This window comes from Artemia sp. Qi Xiang Cuo, chromosome 15 (genome assembly GCF_049724085.1).
Source record: "Artemia sp. Qi Xiang Cuo chromosome 15, ASM4972408v1, whole genome shotgun sequence".
Taxonomy (NCBI): Eukaryota; Metazoa; Arthropoda; class Branchiopoda; order Anostraca; family Artemiidae; genus Artemia; species Artemia sp. Qi Xiang Cuo.
The window spans coordinates 50,934,676-50,950,468 of NC_142808.1; the positions used below are offsets into that span (position 1 = coordinate 50,934,676).

Here is a 15,793-nt window from a genome sequence, read left to right on the forward strand (position 1 = left end):
TTCCAAAATTTAGCAAATGTATTTGCATATATTTAAAACCTTATAAGTTAGGATTGAACAAAGTTTTGAAGCTGAAATAATTTTTTTGTACTTCATTTAAACAGAAGATCTATTTTGAAAGGTTACATTGCTATAACACACAGTTTTTTAAAGGTCATTCAAAGTTTTTGAAATCCTCCTTACCATTTATCCCATTACACCTTTATACTGTAAAATCTGGTTGATAATTTGAAAAGCCTTATTTTCCATGGAGGTATTTTTTGGGGGGCAGGGGATTTTCTGTGAGTGTTTTTCCCGTGGGGGGGGGGGAGGTATTTTCCGCGGGGAAGTATTTTCTGGGGGGATTTTCCTGCAGGTATTTGCCAAGAACCACAAAGTTGATGGTATGAGTTTTATTAAAATCTTTGACTTTTAGGCTTTCTTTCCCCCTTTTACAAAACTCAGACAAATTTTTTAGACTGGCAAATTATCAACCAGATTTTTGAGTATGATTCCAGTGCAACATGTTGCAACAAAATGCAAAATTAGTATAAGCAGGGGCACCACGAGCAGGTTGCTGACCACCACCCCACCCTGCCCCTCCTCCTGCTATCAAATCCCCTTGCAGCTGACCTTTCCACCCTAGAAAGAAAATTTTTACATAAGTTCCAGTATTTTTAACATATTTTAAATTGTGGATGTAAAAAAGAAAAGCAAAATTTTTCAACATCATAGGATTAAGCTATTTGAATATGTTTTATGTCCCCACAGGAAATACCCTCACCGAAAATCCCCCTCCCCCCCCCCAAAAAAAAAATACCCCGTGGAAAATAAGGCTTTTCAAATTTCAGATTATCAACCAGATTTTAGAGTATGAAGGGGAAATGGGATTAATGGTAAGGGGGATTTCAAAAACTTTGAATGGCCTTTAAAAATTTGTGAGTTATAGCAATGGAACCTTGCAAAATAGATCTTCTGTTTAAATGAAATACAACAAAATTGTTTTCAGCTTCAAAACTTTGCTCAATCCCAACTTATAAGGTTTTAAATATATGTGAATACATTTCCAAAATTTTGGAAATAGAACAATGATATGGCTTAAAATTCTGCTCAAAAAACTGAAATTGCATTTTCAGAACTAAATCCATAGAAAAAGAAACTGATAACTGACAATTAAGGTAAAATGTTGTTGTGTCAAAATTTCAATGGGTAATGGGTATTTCAAAAACATCTTCCCATGACATAACTTGTCCTCTAAAGTTGATTCTGATATTTGTAGCACTCTATGTCATGGCACTTTAGAAATATTTAAAAAAGCTTCTAAAGTGGATTTTTGGAAAATTTTGAGCTTGAGACTAAGGGGAATTTCAAAAAAATTTTGAGTTTGGGGGGAAGGGGGAATTATTTTAGAATTAATTTGACCTCTAAAGTCGATTCTGATGTTTGTAGCACGCTATCTATCAGTGCCTTAGAAATATTTAAAAAGCTTCTAGAGTAGAATTTTGAGTTTGGGGCAAAGGGGGATTTCAAAGACACCTTCCCATGACATAACTTGTCCTCTGAAGTCGATTCCGATGTTTGTAGCACTCTATGTCTTAGCGCTTTAGAAATATTTAAAAAAGCTTCTAAAGTAGAATTTTCGAAATTATGAATTTGGGGTGAAGGGGGATTTCAAAAAAAATTTGAGTTTGGGGGGAAGGGGGAATTATTGTAGAATTAATTTGGCCTCTAAAGTCGATTCTGATGTTTGTAGCACGCTATCTATAAGTGCCTTAGAAATATTTAAAAAGCTTCTAGAGTAGAATTTTGAGTTTGGGGCAAAGGGGGATTTCAAAGACACCTTCCCATGACATAACTTGTCCTCTAAAGTCGATTCTGACGTTTGTAGCGCTCTATGTCTTAGCGCTTTAGGAATATTTAAAAAAGCTTCTAAAGTAGAATTTTGGAAATTTTGAATTTGGGGTGAAGGGTGATTTCAAAAAAATTTTGAGTTTGGGGGGAAGGGGGAATTATTGTAGAATAAATTTGGCCTCTAAAGTCGATTCGGATATTTTTAGCGTGCTATCTGTTAGTGCTTTGGAAATATTGAAAAAGCTTCTAGAGTAGAATTTTAGTCAATTTTGAGTTTGGGGGGAAGGGGGATTTCAAAAACATCTCCCCATGACATAAAGTGTCCTCTAAAGTCAATTCTGATGCTTTTAGCACTCTATGTCTTAGCGGTTTAGAAATATTTTAAAAGCTTCTAAAGTAGAATTTTTGAAAATTTTGAGTTTGGGGCGAAGGGGGATTTCAAAAACCTCTTCCCATGACATAAATTGTCCTCTAAAGTTGATTCTGATGTTTGTAATGCTCTCTTTCTTAGCACTTTATAAATATTTAAAAAACCTTCTAAAGCAAAATTTTGGAAAATTTTGAGTTTGGGGGGAAGGGGGATTTCAAAAACATCTTCCCATGACATAACTTGTCTTCTAAAGTAAATTCTGATGTTTGTAGCGCTCTATCAATTAGTGCTTCAGAAATATTTAAAAAGCTTCATGAGCCCATGGACCTATAAAAATAAAATCTTCTCATAACATAATTTGTCCTCTAAAAACAATTTGGATTTTTTTTTTTACTGGTCTATCTCTTGTCAAATCTTTGGTAAAATTCTACTTTAGTTACTTTTGGCTATCTAGGAAAGGAGTTGGGTTTGGAAAATGACACTCAGGTATGGTTCTACATACTAAGGTATGTCCCGGTAAGGTACTTTGAAGTACCTACCTCCACTCCTGCCCCCCCCTACATATAATGGTAAATTACTGCACATTACTAGTTGTTTTAACTCACATTTCATCCTATATTACTAAAATAATTATAAATCACTTCTTACCTTACACAACTTCAGCTTTTAACCTTGTTCATTAAAATATATTCCAAAATCCTATTTTCATTAAACAGTCATTGCTTTAACTTATTTACTATCTAGCTGAAATAGCTTAGGGAACCCGTTTGTGATGTCACAACTTTGCTTATCATAACGCCTTTAACCGTGGCATTTAAGTCCCATGGGGTAGAAGACCACTCTGTGTTGATATGCCATTTAAACTTTATTAATTAGGGAAAGGATTTTACAAGAGATAGACCAGTAAAAAAATCCAAATTGTTTTTAGAGGACAAATTATGTTATGAGATGTTTTTATTTTTATAGGTCCATGCTCTCATGAAGCTTTTTAAATATTTCTGAAGCACTAATTGATAGAGCGTTACAAACATCATAATTGACTTTAGATGAAAAGTTATGTCATGGGAAGATATTTTTGAAATCCCCCCTCCCCAAAACTAAAAAATTTCTAAAATTCTACTTAAGAAGCTTTTTAAATATTTCTAAAGCACTAGTAGATAGAGCACTACAAATATCAGAATCCACTTCAAACGACAAATTATGTTATGGGAAGATGTTTTTGAAATCCCCCTTCCCTCAAACTCAAAATTTTCCAAAATTTTACTTTAGAAGCTTTTTTAAATATTTCTAAAGCGCTAAGACATAAAGCACTGCAAACATCAGAATCGACTTTAGAGGACAAGTTATGTCACGGGGAGATGTTTTTGAAATCCCCCTTCCTCCCAAACTAAAAATTTTTTAAAATTCTACTCTAAAATCTTTTTAAATATTTCCAAAGCACTAACAGATAGTGCGCTAAAAACATCAGAAACAACTTTAGAGGCCTAATTAATTCTACAATAATTCCCCCTCCCCCCAAACTCAAATTTTTTGAAATCCCCATTTGCCTCATACTGAAAATTTTCCGAAATTCTACTTTAGAAGCTTTTTAAAATATTTTTAAAGCACTAAGACACAGAGTACTACAAACATCAGAATCGACTTTAGAGGGCAATTTATGTCATAGGAACATGTTTTTGAAATCCCCCTTTGCCCCAAACGTTGTTTTCTGGGGCAATGTTTCTTTCCAGCTAGTTGGCAAAATTAAGTTTTGCTGGGGAGAAGTTATTAGTCAACTAGTTGGCAAATCTAAGTGTTGCTGGGGAGAAGTCATTAGTCAACTAGTTGGAAAAATTAATTTTTGCTGGGGAGAAGTTATTAGTCAACTAGTTGACAAATTTAGATTTTTCCTATACATAAATGCAAATTTTCCAACTAGATAACTAAGATGTTTTTAATTATAAGGAGATTGGATAGTACCATTCTATATAAGCTTATAAACTAATTTTTTCCAATAGTCAAAGGGTGGAGTCCCCTTGGAAAGGGGTTAGGTTAGGAAAATAAAACTTTCAGGGATGGTTCTACAGACTAGGGTAAAAAACTAGTATCCAATTGAACAAAATTATGTAAAACTAAAACCCTTACACCTTGTTACCAAAGAGGAATTGGGAAAAATTGTACATATCAGAAAAGGTAAAAATCTAAGCTATGCATCAATGTGGTTAGCCTATTATCTAAATTGTTTAAGATCAAGCACTTGAAACTAGGCTATTAGTTTATTGACTTACCTACAAGGACCTATTTTTGGAAATACCAATTATTCTATTTTGATGTATATATCCTTTTTTTGTTTCAGTTTTATTCACATATTAACAGAAAGCTGACTTCCTTCTGATTCTAAAAATGTAATTTTTATTGCTTGATATTTATTCTTTAAATCACAAATTTTAAATATATTTTTTCTTTTAAATTGCTTGTCAACACAAAGACCACATTTTTAATTGATGCTGACAAATTATTGATGAAAATTTGTCCAAGAAAGCTGAGTTCTTGTTACTGCCCTCACATTGCATCATGCTAGGCCTATAGTAAAATAGGGGTGGTCCAAAAAGCCATTGCTATTTTTCTGAAATGTCAAAATAAAAGTGGTCTTTCCCAAAAAGAGATCTTTTGCCCTATAGTAGGCCTATGTCCCGGGAAGGTATTTTGAAGGTGCAGGAATGAACCAGGATCCACCAACAAGTATTTCAACACCTGTCAAATTGGGTTCTGACTTGTGTCAAAAACAGGTGACTTTTTTCGGTTGAATTTGTAGGTAAAATTGCTCCAGTTTAAGAAAATTGGAGTTTTGTACCTGATGTTTCTGATAAAACTTCAAACTTCTAATCAAACTGTTAGATTTGTAGATGTTCTTCCTACATACTGAAACCCTATTCAGAGTAGACCTTCTGGAGTAGGCTAGAAAAAGTTTTTTTTTTTTTTTTTTTTTTTTTTTTTTTTTTTACAAAAACTGTAAAATCACCAGTACCATTACTCTACCTACCTCCACTCCTCCCCCTTCTAGAGGGCAGTTATCTTTGATAACCTTTAGAAATTTCTGTTTTATGAAAGTGAAACCTTGCAAAATTTATCTTCTGCTTAAATGAAGTACAATAAATCTGTTTTCAGCTTCACAGCTTTGCTCAACCCCAATTTATGAGCTTTCAGAAATCTGCAGTAAAATTCTACTTTAGCTACTTTTGGCAATCTTGGAAAGGGATTAGGTTAAGAAAATGAAACTTTCACGGATGAGTCTACAGGCTAAAGTGTGTCCTGGGAAGGTATTTTGCAGTACCTACCTCCAGTCCTTCTCCCTCTAGGGGGTTCTGACCTTTGATGACCTCTAAAAATCTGTTTGCTATAAAAGTGAAACCTTGCAAAATAGATCTTCTGCTTAAAAGGAGTAGGCCTACAACAGAATTATTCTGATCTTCACAACTTTGTCCAAACCCAATCTATAAGGTTTTAAACACATGCCAATAAATCTCCTAAATTTTGAAAAAAAATATTGATATGGCTTAAAATTCTACTCAAATAACAGGAATATTTTCAGAACTAAAGCCAGAGACAAAGAAACTGATAACTGGAAATTAAAGTAAAATATTGTTTCGTCAAAATTTTTAATAGGTCTAGTGGCACCTGTCATGTAGGCCAATTTCAGGACGCCTATAGAGGGAGAAGAAGTAGAGGTTCAAAATACGTTCCCAGGACATACTTTATTACCCTGTAGACCCATCCCTGAAAGTTTTTTTTTCCTAGCCTAACTCCTTTTCAAGATAGCCAAAAGTGGAATTTTACCAAATCTGCAAATATACTGCCTAAATTTAGAAAATATCAATTGATATGGCTTAAAATTATACTCCAAATAATTGAAATTGTAATTTCAGAACTAAAACCAGAGGCAACAAAACTGATAACTCAAAATTAAGGTAAAATTTTGTTAAAATTTCAATAGGCTAGATTTCTAAGACTTAGAAATCAGAAGAGGTTAACATACAAGCTTGGCAATACCTTCCAAGACTCTGTTTTGGTCCCTGGATTCATTACTGAAGGTTTCCATTTTTCTAACCTAACCCCTTAACAAGACAGTGAAAAGTAGCTATACTAGGATTTTACTGCAGAAAGCTGTTAGACCAATATTTGTAAGAAGACAAGAATTGATTAGACTCCAGAAGAAAAGCCAGAAATTAACAGAATTTTGAAAGTCTTTCAATATTTTATCTGTGACCAATTATTAAAATCAAAATCTGTTTTTTATATGTAACCAATATAACCCAACAGATGGTTTACATACTTAAAAATGAGAGGTACTTGAAACAAATTTGGGTTATATATTTGCACATTAGGGGGGCACAGTACAATGGGTTGGCATACAAAATATTTTAGCTACAATTATTCTGCATATTATGACGTAAGAATTGTTTTTAGACTTCACACTGTCCAAATACTTTACTCCCAACCCCCTAATATGCAAATATATAGCCCAAACTATAAATTTCCTATCTATTCTTTCACTTCTCTTTGTTTTTTCTCATGGTAAGGTGAAAGAAAGTGGTTTACAGTCTGTCAATGCATGAACAACCTGAGCAGCAGTGGGTATATCATACAAGTACCAAATGTAGCCTGTATTATAAGCCAGTTTTGTCTTGTTTTCTTTTGCAACTATCACTTTTTGCCATTAAGAAATGTCTTGTTGAGCAAAAAAAAAAAAACATTGTATTGTGTCAAGTCAATATACTACACAAGACTTGTTTCAACAAAAAGGCTCCCACATATAACAATGTTCAATAATAATTAAATATATATTTATAGGGCTATATATGGGATCATTGGAGGGATTGTTTTAATAAAGAAGCATATGATTAATTTTTTTGTGATTTAGAGGTTTCCTGAAGAACAGCTGTAAGTGTAGACTTGTAACAAACTTTTTAAAATATTTGCCTATTAATAATAAAGATTCCTAGGGTAAAGCCCTGTCTTAATTGGTGTATTGGCTTGTCTTAATTGGCAGATAGTGGTAATAAGGATCTGTTATATTTGAGCAATAGCGTGTAAAAGCAGAATTGCGCTAATAAGACTAAAATAGAACACGTTTCTATTTTTCTTATTCATCTGTATTGAATAATCAGAGAAATTTAAAAAATGGTATGGAAAATCATTTTCTTACTGGGAAATGTTCATTGATTTAGTACATTCAAACAGGCATTTGTATGTAAAATCAGAGCCATTATACTGCAATAGAGAGGCTGTGAAGATAACCTGGTGTCATGTGGGATCAGCAATGGCTCAAGCTAATCATGGCAGTATGACAGGTAAGCGCTCAAAGTTTATTCCATCATCCTAGTCAACCTACATAAATCTATTTTTAAATTATCTATACCTTGAACTAATCTAAATGTGTATACTTATAGTGTGCTCCTGGCTATTTGTTTTGATAAGGCTCTCTGAATTTTGCCAAAACAGGATTTGAAATATAGCCTAGGCTATTAGCCTAATGAAGCAATGCACTAGGATAAATAATTTGTTATTGAGCAATGATTTCTTTATTAGCTATTCAAACTGATGGATGGTCAACGAAAAATAATAAGGCTAGGAAACAAAATGTAGATATCCCTCAGTACCATAGGGTTTTTATCTGCTGTAGGCATAAAGTTCTAGTTGAGGGACTTCTAGCTATCTTGGAAAGCAGCTAAGATAGGTGAACAAAACATTCAGAAAAGTTTCCAAGGCTTAAAATATACCTGGTAATGCTCTATAAAGCTGCTGTCTTGGTAAATATCTACCAAATCATATTATTGACTTACATATAAAGTGAATATACCACTCAATGCCTTTTTTTATGCTGATTACAAATATGATAATCATTTCTATCAGAAATGAGTTTCAGCCCCCTCCCCTATATATGCCAATTCAGGGTATATATTTCTACAGTAGGGGGGGGGGGGGCCATTTTTGTTTCTGATGTAAATGGGAGGTAAGTTTAAACTTTACCCCACCCCCTAATGTAGAAATATATAGCCTACCCTGAATTGGCATATATAGGAGGGGGGGGGGGCTGAAATTCATTTCCAATAGAAATGATTATTATATTTGTAATCAGCATAAAAAAAGGCATCAAGTGGTATATCACTTTATGCGTAAGTCAATAATATGATTTGGTAGATATTTACTGCTGTCTCTACCCTTTCCTTAATTTTAGGGCTATCTAAACTTTGACAAAAATTTTGTATATCAATTTTAGTTTCCAATCTCATTTTTATTGTCTGTAATGTTTGAAAATGTAATTTATCTTTTTATTGCAGTTTATTTTAAGCAAGGGCAAATCTCCAGCATTTTTATTTGGGGGGGGGGGCAAGAGAGGTCCATATACAGATAGTCAAGGGGCATAAAATATATATTTTTTCAACATTAGGGGGGGGGGCTGTCACCCCTGCCCCCCAAAATTATGCACCTGATTTTAATCCAAATTAGGATCTTTTCCTAAATTTAAGAAATGCATAATTTTCAATTCTTTACAACCTTAAAAATCAAGATATAACTTAGATATGAGGCTCAAAACACTTTCCTTGTGCCTCAATTGAGCTGTAAGTCTATTTCTAAAGGTTTATCTTTTTTAACACAAAAAGATCTTTAATATATTTCCCATATCAGCTATTTCACACCTACACAACAAGAAGCTATTCTGAAATAAATTTGATCGATTCAGCAAGATTTATCCTTGGAAGTTTCCTCTGACTGGTAGAACAACTTTCAAAATTTAAACCAGAATTTTAGAAGCAAACTCAGGTGACAAGCAAGCCATTGAATTTGCCTTTGAAAGTGCATACATGATCTTTGGCACTTTGGATTACCCTGCAAGGCTGACATGCTTATTTTCCTGGGAGTTTTCTCCCAGGAAATTGTTAGATTTAATAGAGGTAGTAGAGTAATAGAGGTTTCTTGTGAATTTATATCACTGTTATCATCATCACTGTCTATTAAAAGGATTTTGTCCTACTTGTATTTTATTTACCACCCTCTATAACCCCTGGGCAAATTCACTTTTACCAATTGAATTCATTCCTCCCCCTACAATCTCTCTTCCCTTCTTTTACTTGTACAAAAATATTGCTTTCACACAAGCAAAATTTCTACAGAAAGATATAGAAGACTTTTCCCCTACATAATTGAAACATTAAATGAGTGAATTTTTCCTCTTCAAATCCCCATTCACTTTTTAAACTCATTATGTAAACTTTTCTAGTGATTTTGAATATTCTTTTTAGCCCTTTTTTTCTAAATTCTGTTTTTTTGTAACAAAGACTATATAATATTTTTATTATTATTAACCTGTTTAATCTTTGCTAGTTTTTGAAAAAAGGTGACAGGCAAGCCCCTGAATTGGTCTATTGTTGTACTGCAAAGTTTATACATGATCTTGCAACTTTGATTTACCCTACAAGGCTGTTATGACTCAATCTTCCAGGGAATTCTCTCCAAGGAATCATTAGCCTGAATAGAGGCAGTCCAAAAAAGATGCCTGTGAATTAACTTCTCAAAAAGTATATAGCCTCTTATATCTCCCTTCTTCAGAGAGCCATTATGGCTACTCTCAAGGAAAGGAGATGAAAGATTTGTTTTTCCAACACTGTCCTGTAAAACCCCTGAGTGAATTAACTTTTACCTAGTGAATTGGCCTGCCATTCTACAATCTCTCCTCCCTGGTTCTACAATCTGTCCTCCCTTATTATACAAAACTTATATTTTCATATTAATACAATTTTCATAGGATACAGAAGACCTATTCCCCTACATAATTAATATGCTAAAAAAGTAAATACCTCTTTTTCCCACACGACAGTCTTTTTACAGCTTGTTGAATAAAGAATTGTACTAATTTTGAATTTTATTTTCAGCCTTTTATTTTTACTAAATTGTGATTCTCTGTTACAAAGACTATATTATCTTTTTATTATTATTAACCTGTTTAATTTTTGCCAGTTTCAATTGATTTACATGTTGACCTTCTCTTGAAAGAAGGTCAACTGGACTGTTTGAAAGAAGTTTTCCAAGGAAATTGTTTCTCCACTCATTAAAATTATCCATTGCTAATGCTGTCTATCTCTTACTAAAGCATATCCCAATAATGTGTTATAATTTAAAAAGTAACAGAGAAGGTTTAACACCAATTTCAAAGTGTGGGAACTTAGGGTAAGAAAAGCATTCAGAAACAGATCTTAGCACTTTGATTATGTAAAAACAAAAATCTGATCAAAATCAAGTAAGATTGTAACAGTAAAAATGTGCCTGTTGATTAACAATAATATTATTAAAGATATAGTAAGTTCCATAGTTTTTGGACCAAAATAAAACCTTTCTTTTTCAGGCAAAGAAGCAAAAAGAGTATGGGAATCCCCAAAAAGAAAATTTGGGGAAGAGAGGAGAAGCCTAAAAGGGAAAATGCATAGAAGGCTTGAAAATTTGGGAATCCCCAAAAAGAAAATTTGGGAAGAGAGGAGCCTAATGGAAAATGCATAGAAAATTTGAAATTTGGGCATCCCAGAGAAAATTTGGGCATGAGAGAAACCTAAGGGAAAATGCATAGAAAATTTGAAAATTTGGGAATCCCCAAAAAGAAAATTTGGGGAAGAGAGGAGAAGCCTAAAAGGAGAATGGTGATGGAAGTTGCAGCAAAGAAAATAAGTGGTGCCTCTTCAAACTTATGGAGTTTGTTTCAGACTATATGGCAGAAAGAAACAGAACAGAAAAGAATTTTTACTGCATTACCTAGTTTTCCAGATTTTGAGACTGACTTTTCTGTTGTTGACAACAGCTATGAAGCTGGAAGTGTTGAAGAAACCATGTATACCAGCTATGATGCTGGAAGTGCTAGTGAAACTGTTAGTACAAGTGCTGATTTTGATGAAGACACAATTGACAGCACTTTAGAGTCAATTTTGTCAGGTAGAACAAAGAATCAAAATGAAGAAAATAATCAAAAGAGAAAATACATACCCAATAAAAAAACATCAACAAGAGTTGAAAAGAGAAAAAAGCCAATTGATGCTAACCATAAAACCCCAATAACAAATTTGAACAGAAATCAAAAGCAAAAAAGAAAGATCAGTGGGGAGACTTCAGTTATTGATGAGCAAAGGCCCGAGATAACATTTAAAGCTATGCCTCATATTGGTGCTGCTTCAGCTGCTATGCAGATCATGGAAAGGGCAGAGAGTCTCTTAAAGGGAAGTGAGAAGAGAGACAGGGCATTTTTCTTGGGCCAATCGGTTACAGCAAAATTGAGACAGTTCAATGAAAAGTCTCAGATCTTAATTGAAAAAAAGATAAATGACCTTATTTTTGAAGAAGAAATGAAAGCTTTAGAGCAAGAATGAAATTATTGCAACATTATTTGCAAAATGTGATTCTATTTGACGATTTTAACTGCTACATGTATTAAATTTGATATCATATTTTTCTATATAGTATTACAATTTCTTTTCCCTACTTCTGACAAAGATAGAAAACAAATCTGAAGTAGTAACAGTTCAAATGCTTTGTGTTTTATGTTTTAACTAGGATCATGAAAATAGTATAGTAAATTGTTTTCTTTGATCATTTTGCCCTGTTGTAGACTTTACATACCCTACACAGGAGAATTTGATTAATAGAACTTATTTTTATTTTCATACCGTCATAATCTATGAACTCATAAATAATAAAACAAACACAGCTAAACTGAGGTAAATTTTTAAAGGTTATAATAATCTGTATTTATTTTTAAAATGAACCTTGTTAAATGTGTTTGTATTGCCAGGAAACACTTCCTGCAGATGAGCTAAAGTTTTTACACAAATAGTCGCAAATCCTTATTGCATTTTCACTAGGGTGATTCAAAGCCAATCCGCTGTTTATATTTGTAAAATTTGCTAAGTTAGATGTATCACTCCTCCAGCTCCCATTAGACACATCTCCAGAATCAACTGAGTCTGAAGTTACATAAGCAGGCATTCCTGTGCTACTATCACACTGCATTAGATAGTTGTGGAGACAGCATGCTGCTTTAATTACTATGGTTACTGTTGAGGGTTTAAGGTTTATGGACTGGCAAAATACCCTCCACTTTGAAACAAAAATTCCAAAGTTGTTTTCAATAACACTTCGAGCCCGAGATAATCAATAATTGAAAATGTGTTGCTCTACATTGAGGGTTCTTCTACCATAAGGCCTTGCCAAATATGGCTTAAGGGGAAAGGTTTCATCGCCAACAAATTGAAAAGGGTATTTGAAAGCACTTTCTCTTAGATTTAGTAATGGCTCGGGCTCAGGCAAATCAATCATACCTTCATTTAGGGCAGCTCCTATATGAGAAGATGAATACATTCCAGAGTCACTGTCACTGCAATAACCTCCAATGTCAAGATAAGTAAATTTATAATTGGCATCACTTATGGCAAATAGTACAACAGAAATAATTTTTATAATTGTAGTATTCAGACCCACTATTTTTAGGTGCCTGTATCCTGACATGCTTCCCATCCATAGCTCCAACACAATTAGGAAAGTTCTATTTCTCGTAAAATTCATTGCTTATAGTCCTGAATTCATCCTTAGTTGGAAACTTCAGATGCTCAAGGTTCCGATATTTCTACTAGAGCCTGGCAAGTATCTCTTATGATGGTACTGCAAGTTGATTTTCCAACTCTGAAGGAAGCACTAAGTGTCCCAAAACTGCAACCCTCTGCTAAGTATCTGAAAATAAATGTAAATAATTAGCTTTTCTATTCATAATGTAACAAAACTAAGCAGGTCAGGTTATTTCAACCACCTGACAGGAAATAAGAATGCAGCCAAAGATGAGAAGCAAGAAAAAAGTTAGTGTTATATCTCTCCTTATAATTCATTTCAAACTTCTGTTTTTCTTATATTTTCATGGAATTCAGTAATAGTGAACATCACATTTCTTATGAAATAGTTTAAGTGAGATTCGAGTTTTTCTAGTAAGAAATGATTAACTTGAGCTCTATGGGATTGTTTCTTACTTTACACAATTTAATAGACTAATTTGAAGCAGGTTAACATTTTTTCGTAGACCAAAAATGATTTCAAAAGTCTATAACAAACTGTGTCCAAAAGACTTGTAGTTGAGTGGACAACTGAGATTGTTCTAATTATATGGGTTTTGCCAACCAAAAAAGCTGACTAGAATCACAATGGGTCAAGTGGGTCACAAAAGCCCAGCAGAATTACAGCTAAGATTGTTATGTTGACTAAAGACCTTAAAATCAAAGTTAAACATGTGTCAAAGTAGAAAAGACAAACAAATCTGAAATATTTAGGCAGTGTCTTTTAAATATGTCACTTACATAAAGCAATTACTTGCCACATATACAAAAGCACAAGCTAAAGAGTAAATCATTCCTTTGTACCTTTAATGCATTGTCAGCACAAATCCCCTGCTGACATTAAATTGAAAACTTATAATCCATTTTCTGCCCAATCTTTATTCGTCCATGCACAGATTCTCAATTATTACTTTTTTTTTTGGATTATATAGTTCCAGAATTGCTGAGAACAATTCAAGCATAGAAAGGTGCAAACCTAAAGTTTCCTTATTTTCATGTAAGGTGGTACAGCAACCCTCAAAACAAAGTGAACTAAAGACAATATTTATATTTTCTGACTTTTGCTCAAATTTTGATTTGATCAAAAGTATCTATATTTTTGATATTGCTGATTTTCTTTATAAGTAGGAATATAATATAGGCATTTTCTACCATCCAAGTACAGCAGCCTATTTCTAATGGGAAACAACTGTGCATTAGTGCTTCTAGAGTCAAACTCTAGGGCTAGAACCCCGTTATAGTTTTACTTTTATGCTGAACATAAAAAAAAAACCTATGGGAGTGAAGGCTTGCCTTAGTTAAGGTTATGCTATTTTTCCTGTGGCACCTTTGTCAGAATTTCATATTTGAGGGATAAAATTTAGGCTAAATCACAATTGAAAGTACGGAGAGTCAGTGATGTAAAAGTAGGTAATACAAGAGCTACAAGTCTGTATTATAATATGGATGGATTTAGCTTTATAAACTAGAGAAAATCACTAAATATTGGAAGTATTTACCTCAAAACCAATGCCAGCCTTTTCCCAGGAGAAATTGGTCTTGAAATTTGAATCTTTTTTTTTCATAAGGGAATGATCAGCAATTTTGGCAAATAGCTCCTCAAATTTTTTCTTTTACATTTAAGCTCACTAATTATACGGTTCATGGTCTGCATGAACCTCAGCAAACCAGTTGACTACAATACTGGCTATTGTTTGACCTTTGATCGTACCCAAAGATTGATTTTCCCAGGAAAAAATATCTATATTTTTGATATTGCTAATTTTGTTTATAACTAGGAACAAATTATAGGCATTTTCTACCATCAAAGTAGAGCAGCCTATTTCTAATGGGAAACAACTACGCACTAGTGCTACTAGAGTCAAACTCTGTGGCGAGAACCCTCTTATTGTATTTTTCTTTTGTGCTGAGTATAAAAAAAAAACCATGGGACTGAAGGCTTGGCCTGTTTAAAGTTATGCTATTTTTCCCGTGACACCTTTGTCAGAATTTCATATTTGAGGGATAACATGTAGTCTAAATCACAATTAAAACCAGGGAGAGTAAGTGATGTAAGAGAAGGTAAAACAAGAGCTACATGTCTATAGTTTAGTAAGGATGGATTTAGATTTACAAACTGAAGAAAATCACTAAATATTGGAAGTATTTACCTCAAAACCAATGCCAGCCTTTCCCCAGGAGAAATTGGTCTTTTGAAGTTTGAATGTTTTTCCTTCATAAGGGGATGATCAGAAATTTTGACCAGCAACTCTTCAAATTCCTTCTTTTTCATTCGGGCCCACTGGTTATAGAGTTCATGGTCTGTACCAACCTCAGCAAACCAATTGAAATACTGGCTATGGTTTGACCTTTGGTTGTGCCCAAAGACTAATTTTCTTTTGCGGGTTCGGGGACGCTCTTCAGTTTGCGTCCTTTGGCCCTCCTCCTCGTGCAAAAGCAATAACGCAGCTGCAGAAGTAAGAGCTTCAAAAGTCAAGGAAACTTCTGCTAGCCCACATTTTTTATTTTTGAATTTCTCGATGTTACACTCTTAATCGTCTTACACTGTAATTAAGACAAGGTGAAACCTACCCTCCATAATCTGTGAATAAGCTTCCTAAGCCATAAAATCCTTAACACCCTTGTTACACCCATTAAGACTGGGCTTAAAGGTACCGATGATTCGACAGTTTTTGTAAAAAAAACAGTTTTTCTACTCTAGAAGTCTTAATTTAAAGACTTTCGGTTAGAAAAGGGTTTCAGTATGTAGGAAAAACATCTAGGAATCTAACTGTTTGATGCGAAGTTTGAAGTTTTGTCTGGAAAGGGTACACAACTCCAATTTTCTGAAATTAGAGCATTTTCACCTACAAATTCGACACAACAAAAAAGTTACCTGTTTTCGACGCAAGTCGGAACTCAATTCGACACCCGTATTGGGTGTCGAACTGATGATTCGACAGTTTTTGTAAAAAAACAGTTTTTCTACTCT

General features: G+C 33.7%; 1 protein-coding gene and 1 long non-coding RNA gene across 2 annotated transcripts in view; one reads left to right on the plus strand and one right to left on the minus strand.

Moving 5' to 3' along the window:
* LOC148943817 (putative nuclear hormone receptor HR3) overlaps positions 1–15,793 on the plus strand; it is a 115,763-nt gene that overhangs the window by 9,702 nt on the left and 90,268 nt on the right. The window lies entirely within an intron of this gene.
* LOC148943818 (uncharacterized) overlaps positions 12,736–15,793 on the minus strand; it is a 43,724-nt gene continuing 40,666 nt past the window's right edge. Inside the window, exon 3 of the long non-coding RNA XR_016142949.1 lies at positions 12,736–12,949. This is a non-coding gene — a long non-coding RNA (uncharacterized LOC148943818). The remainder of the gene's footprint in view (positions 12,950–15,793) is intronic.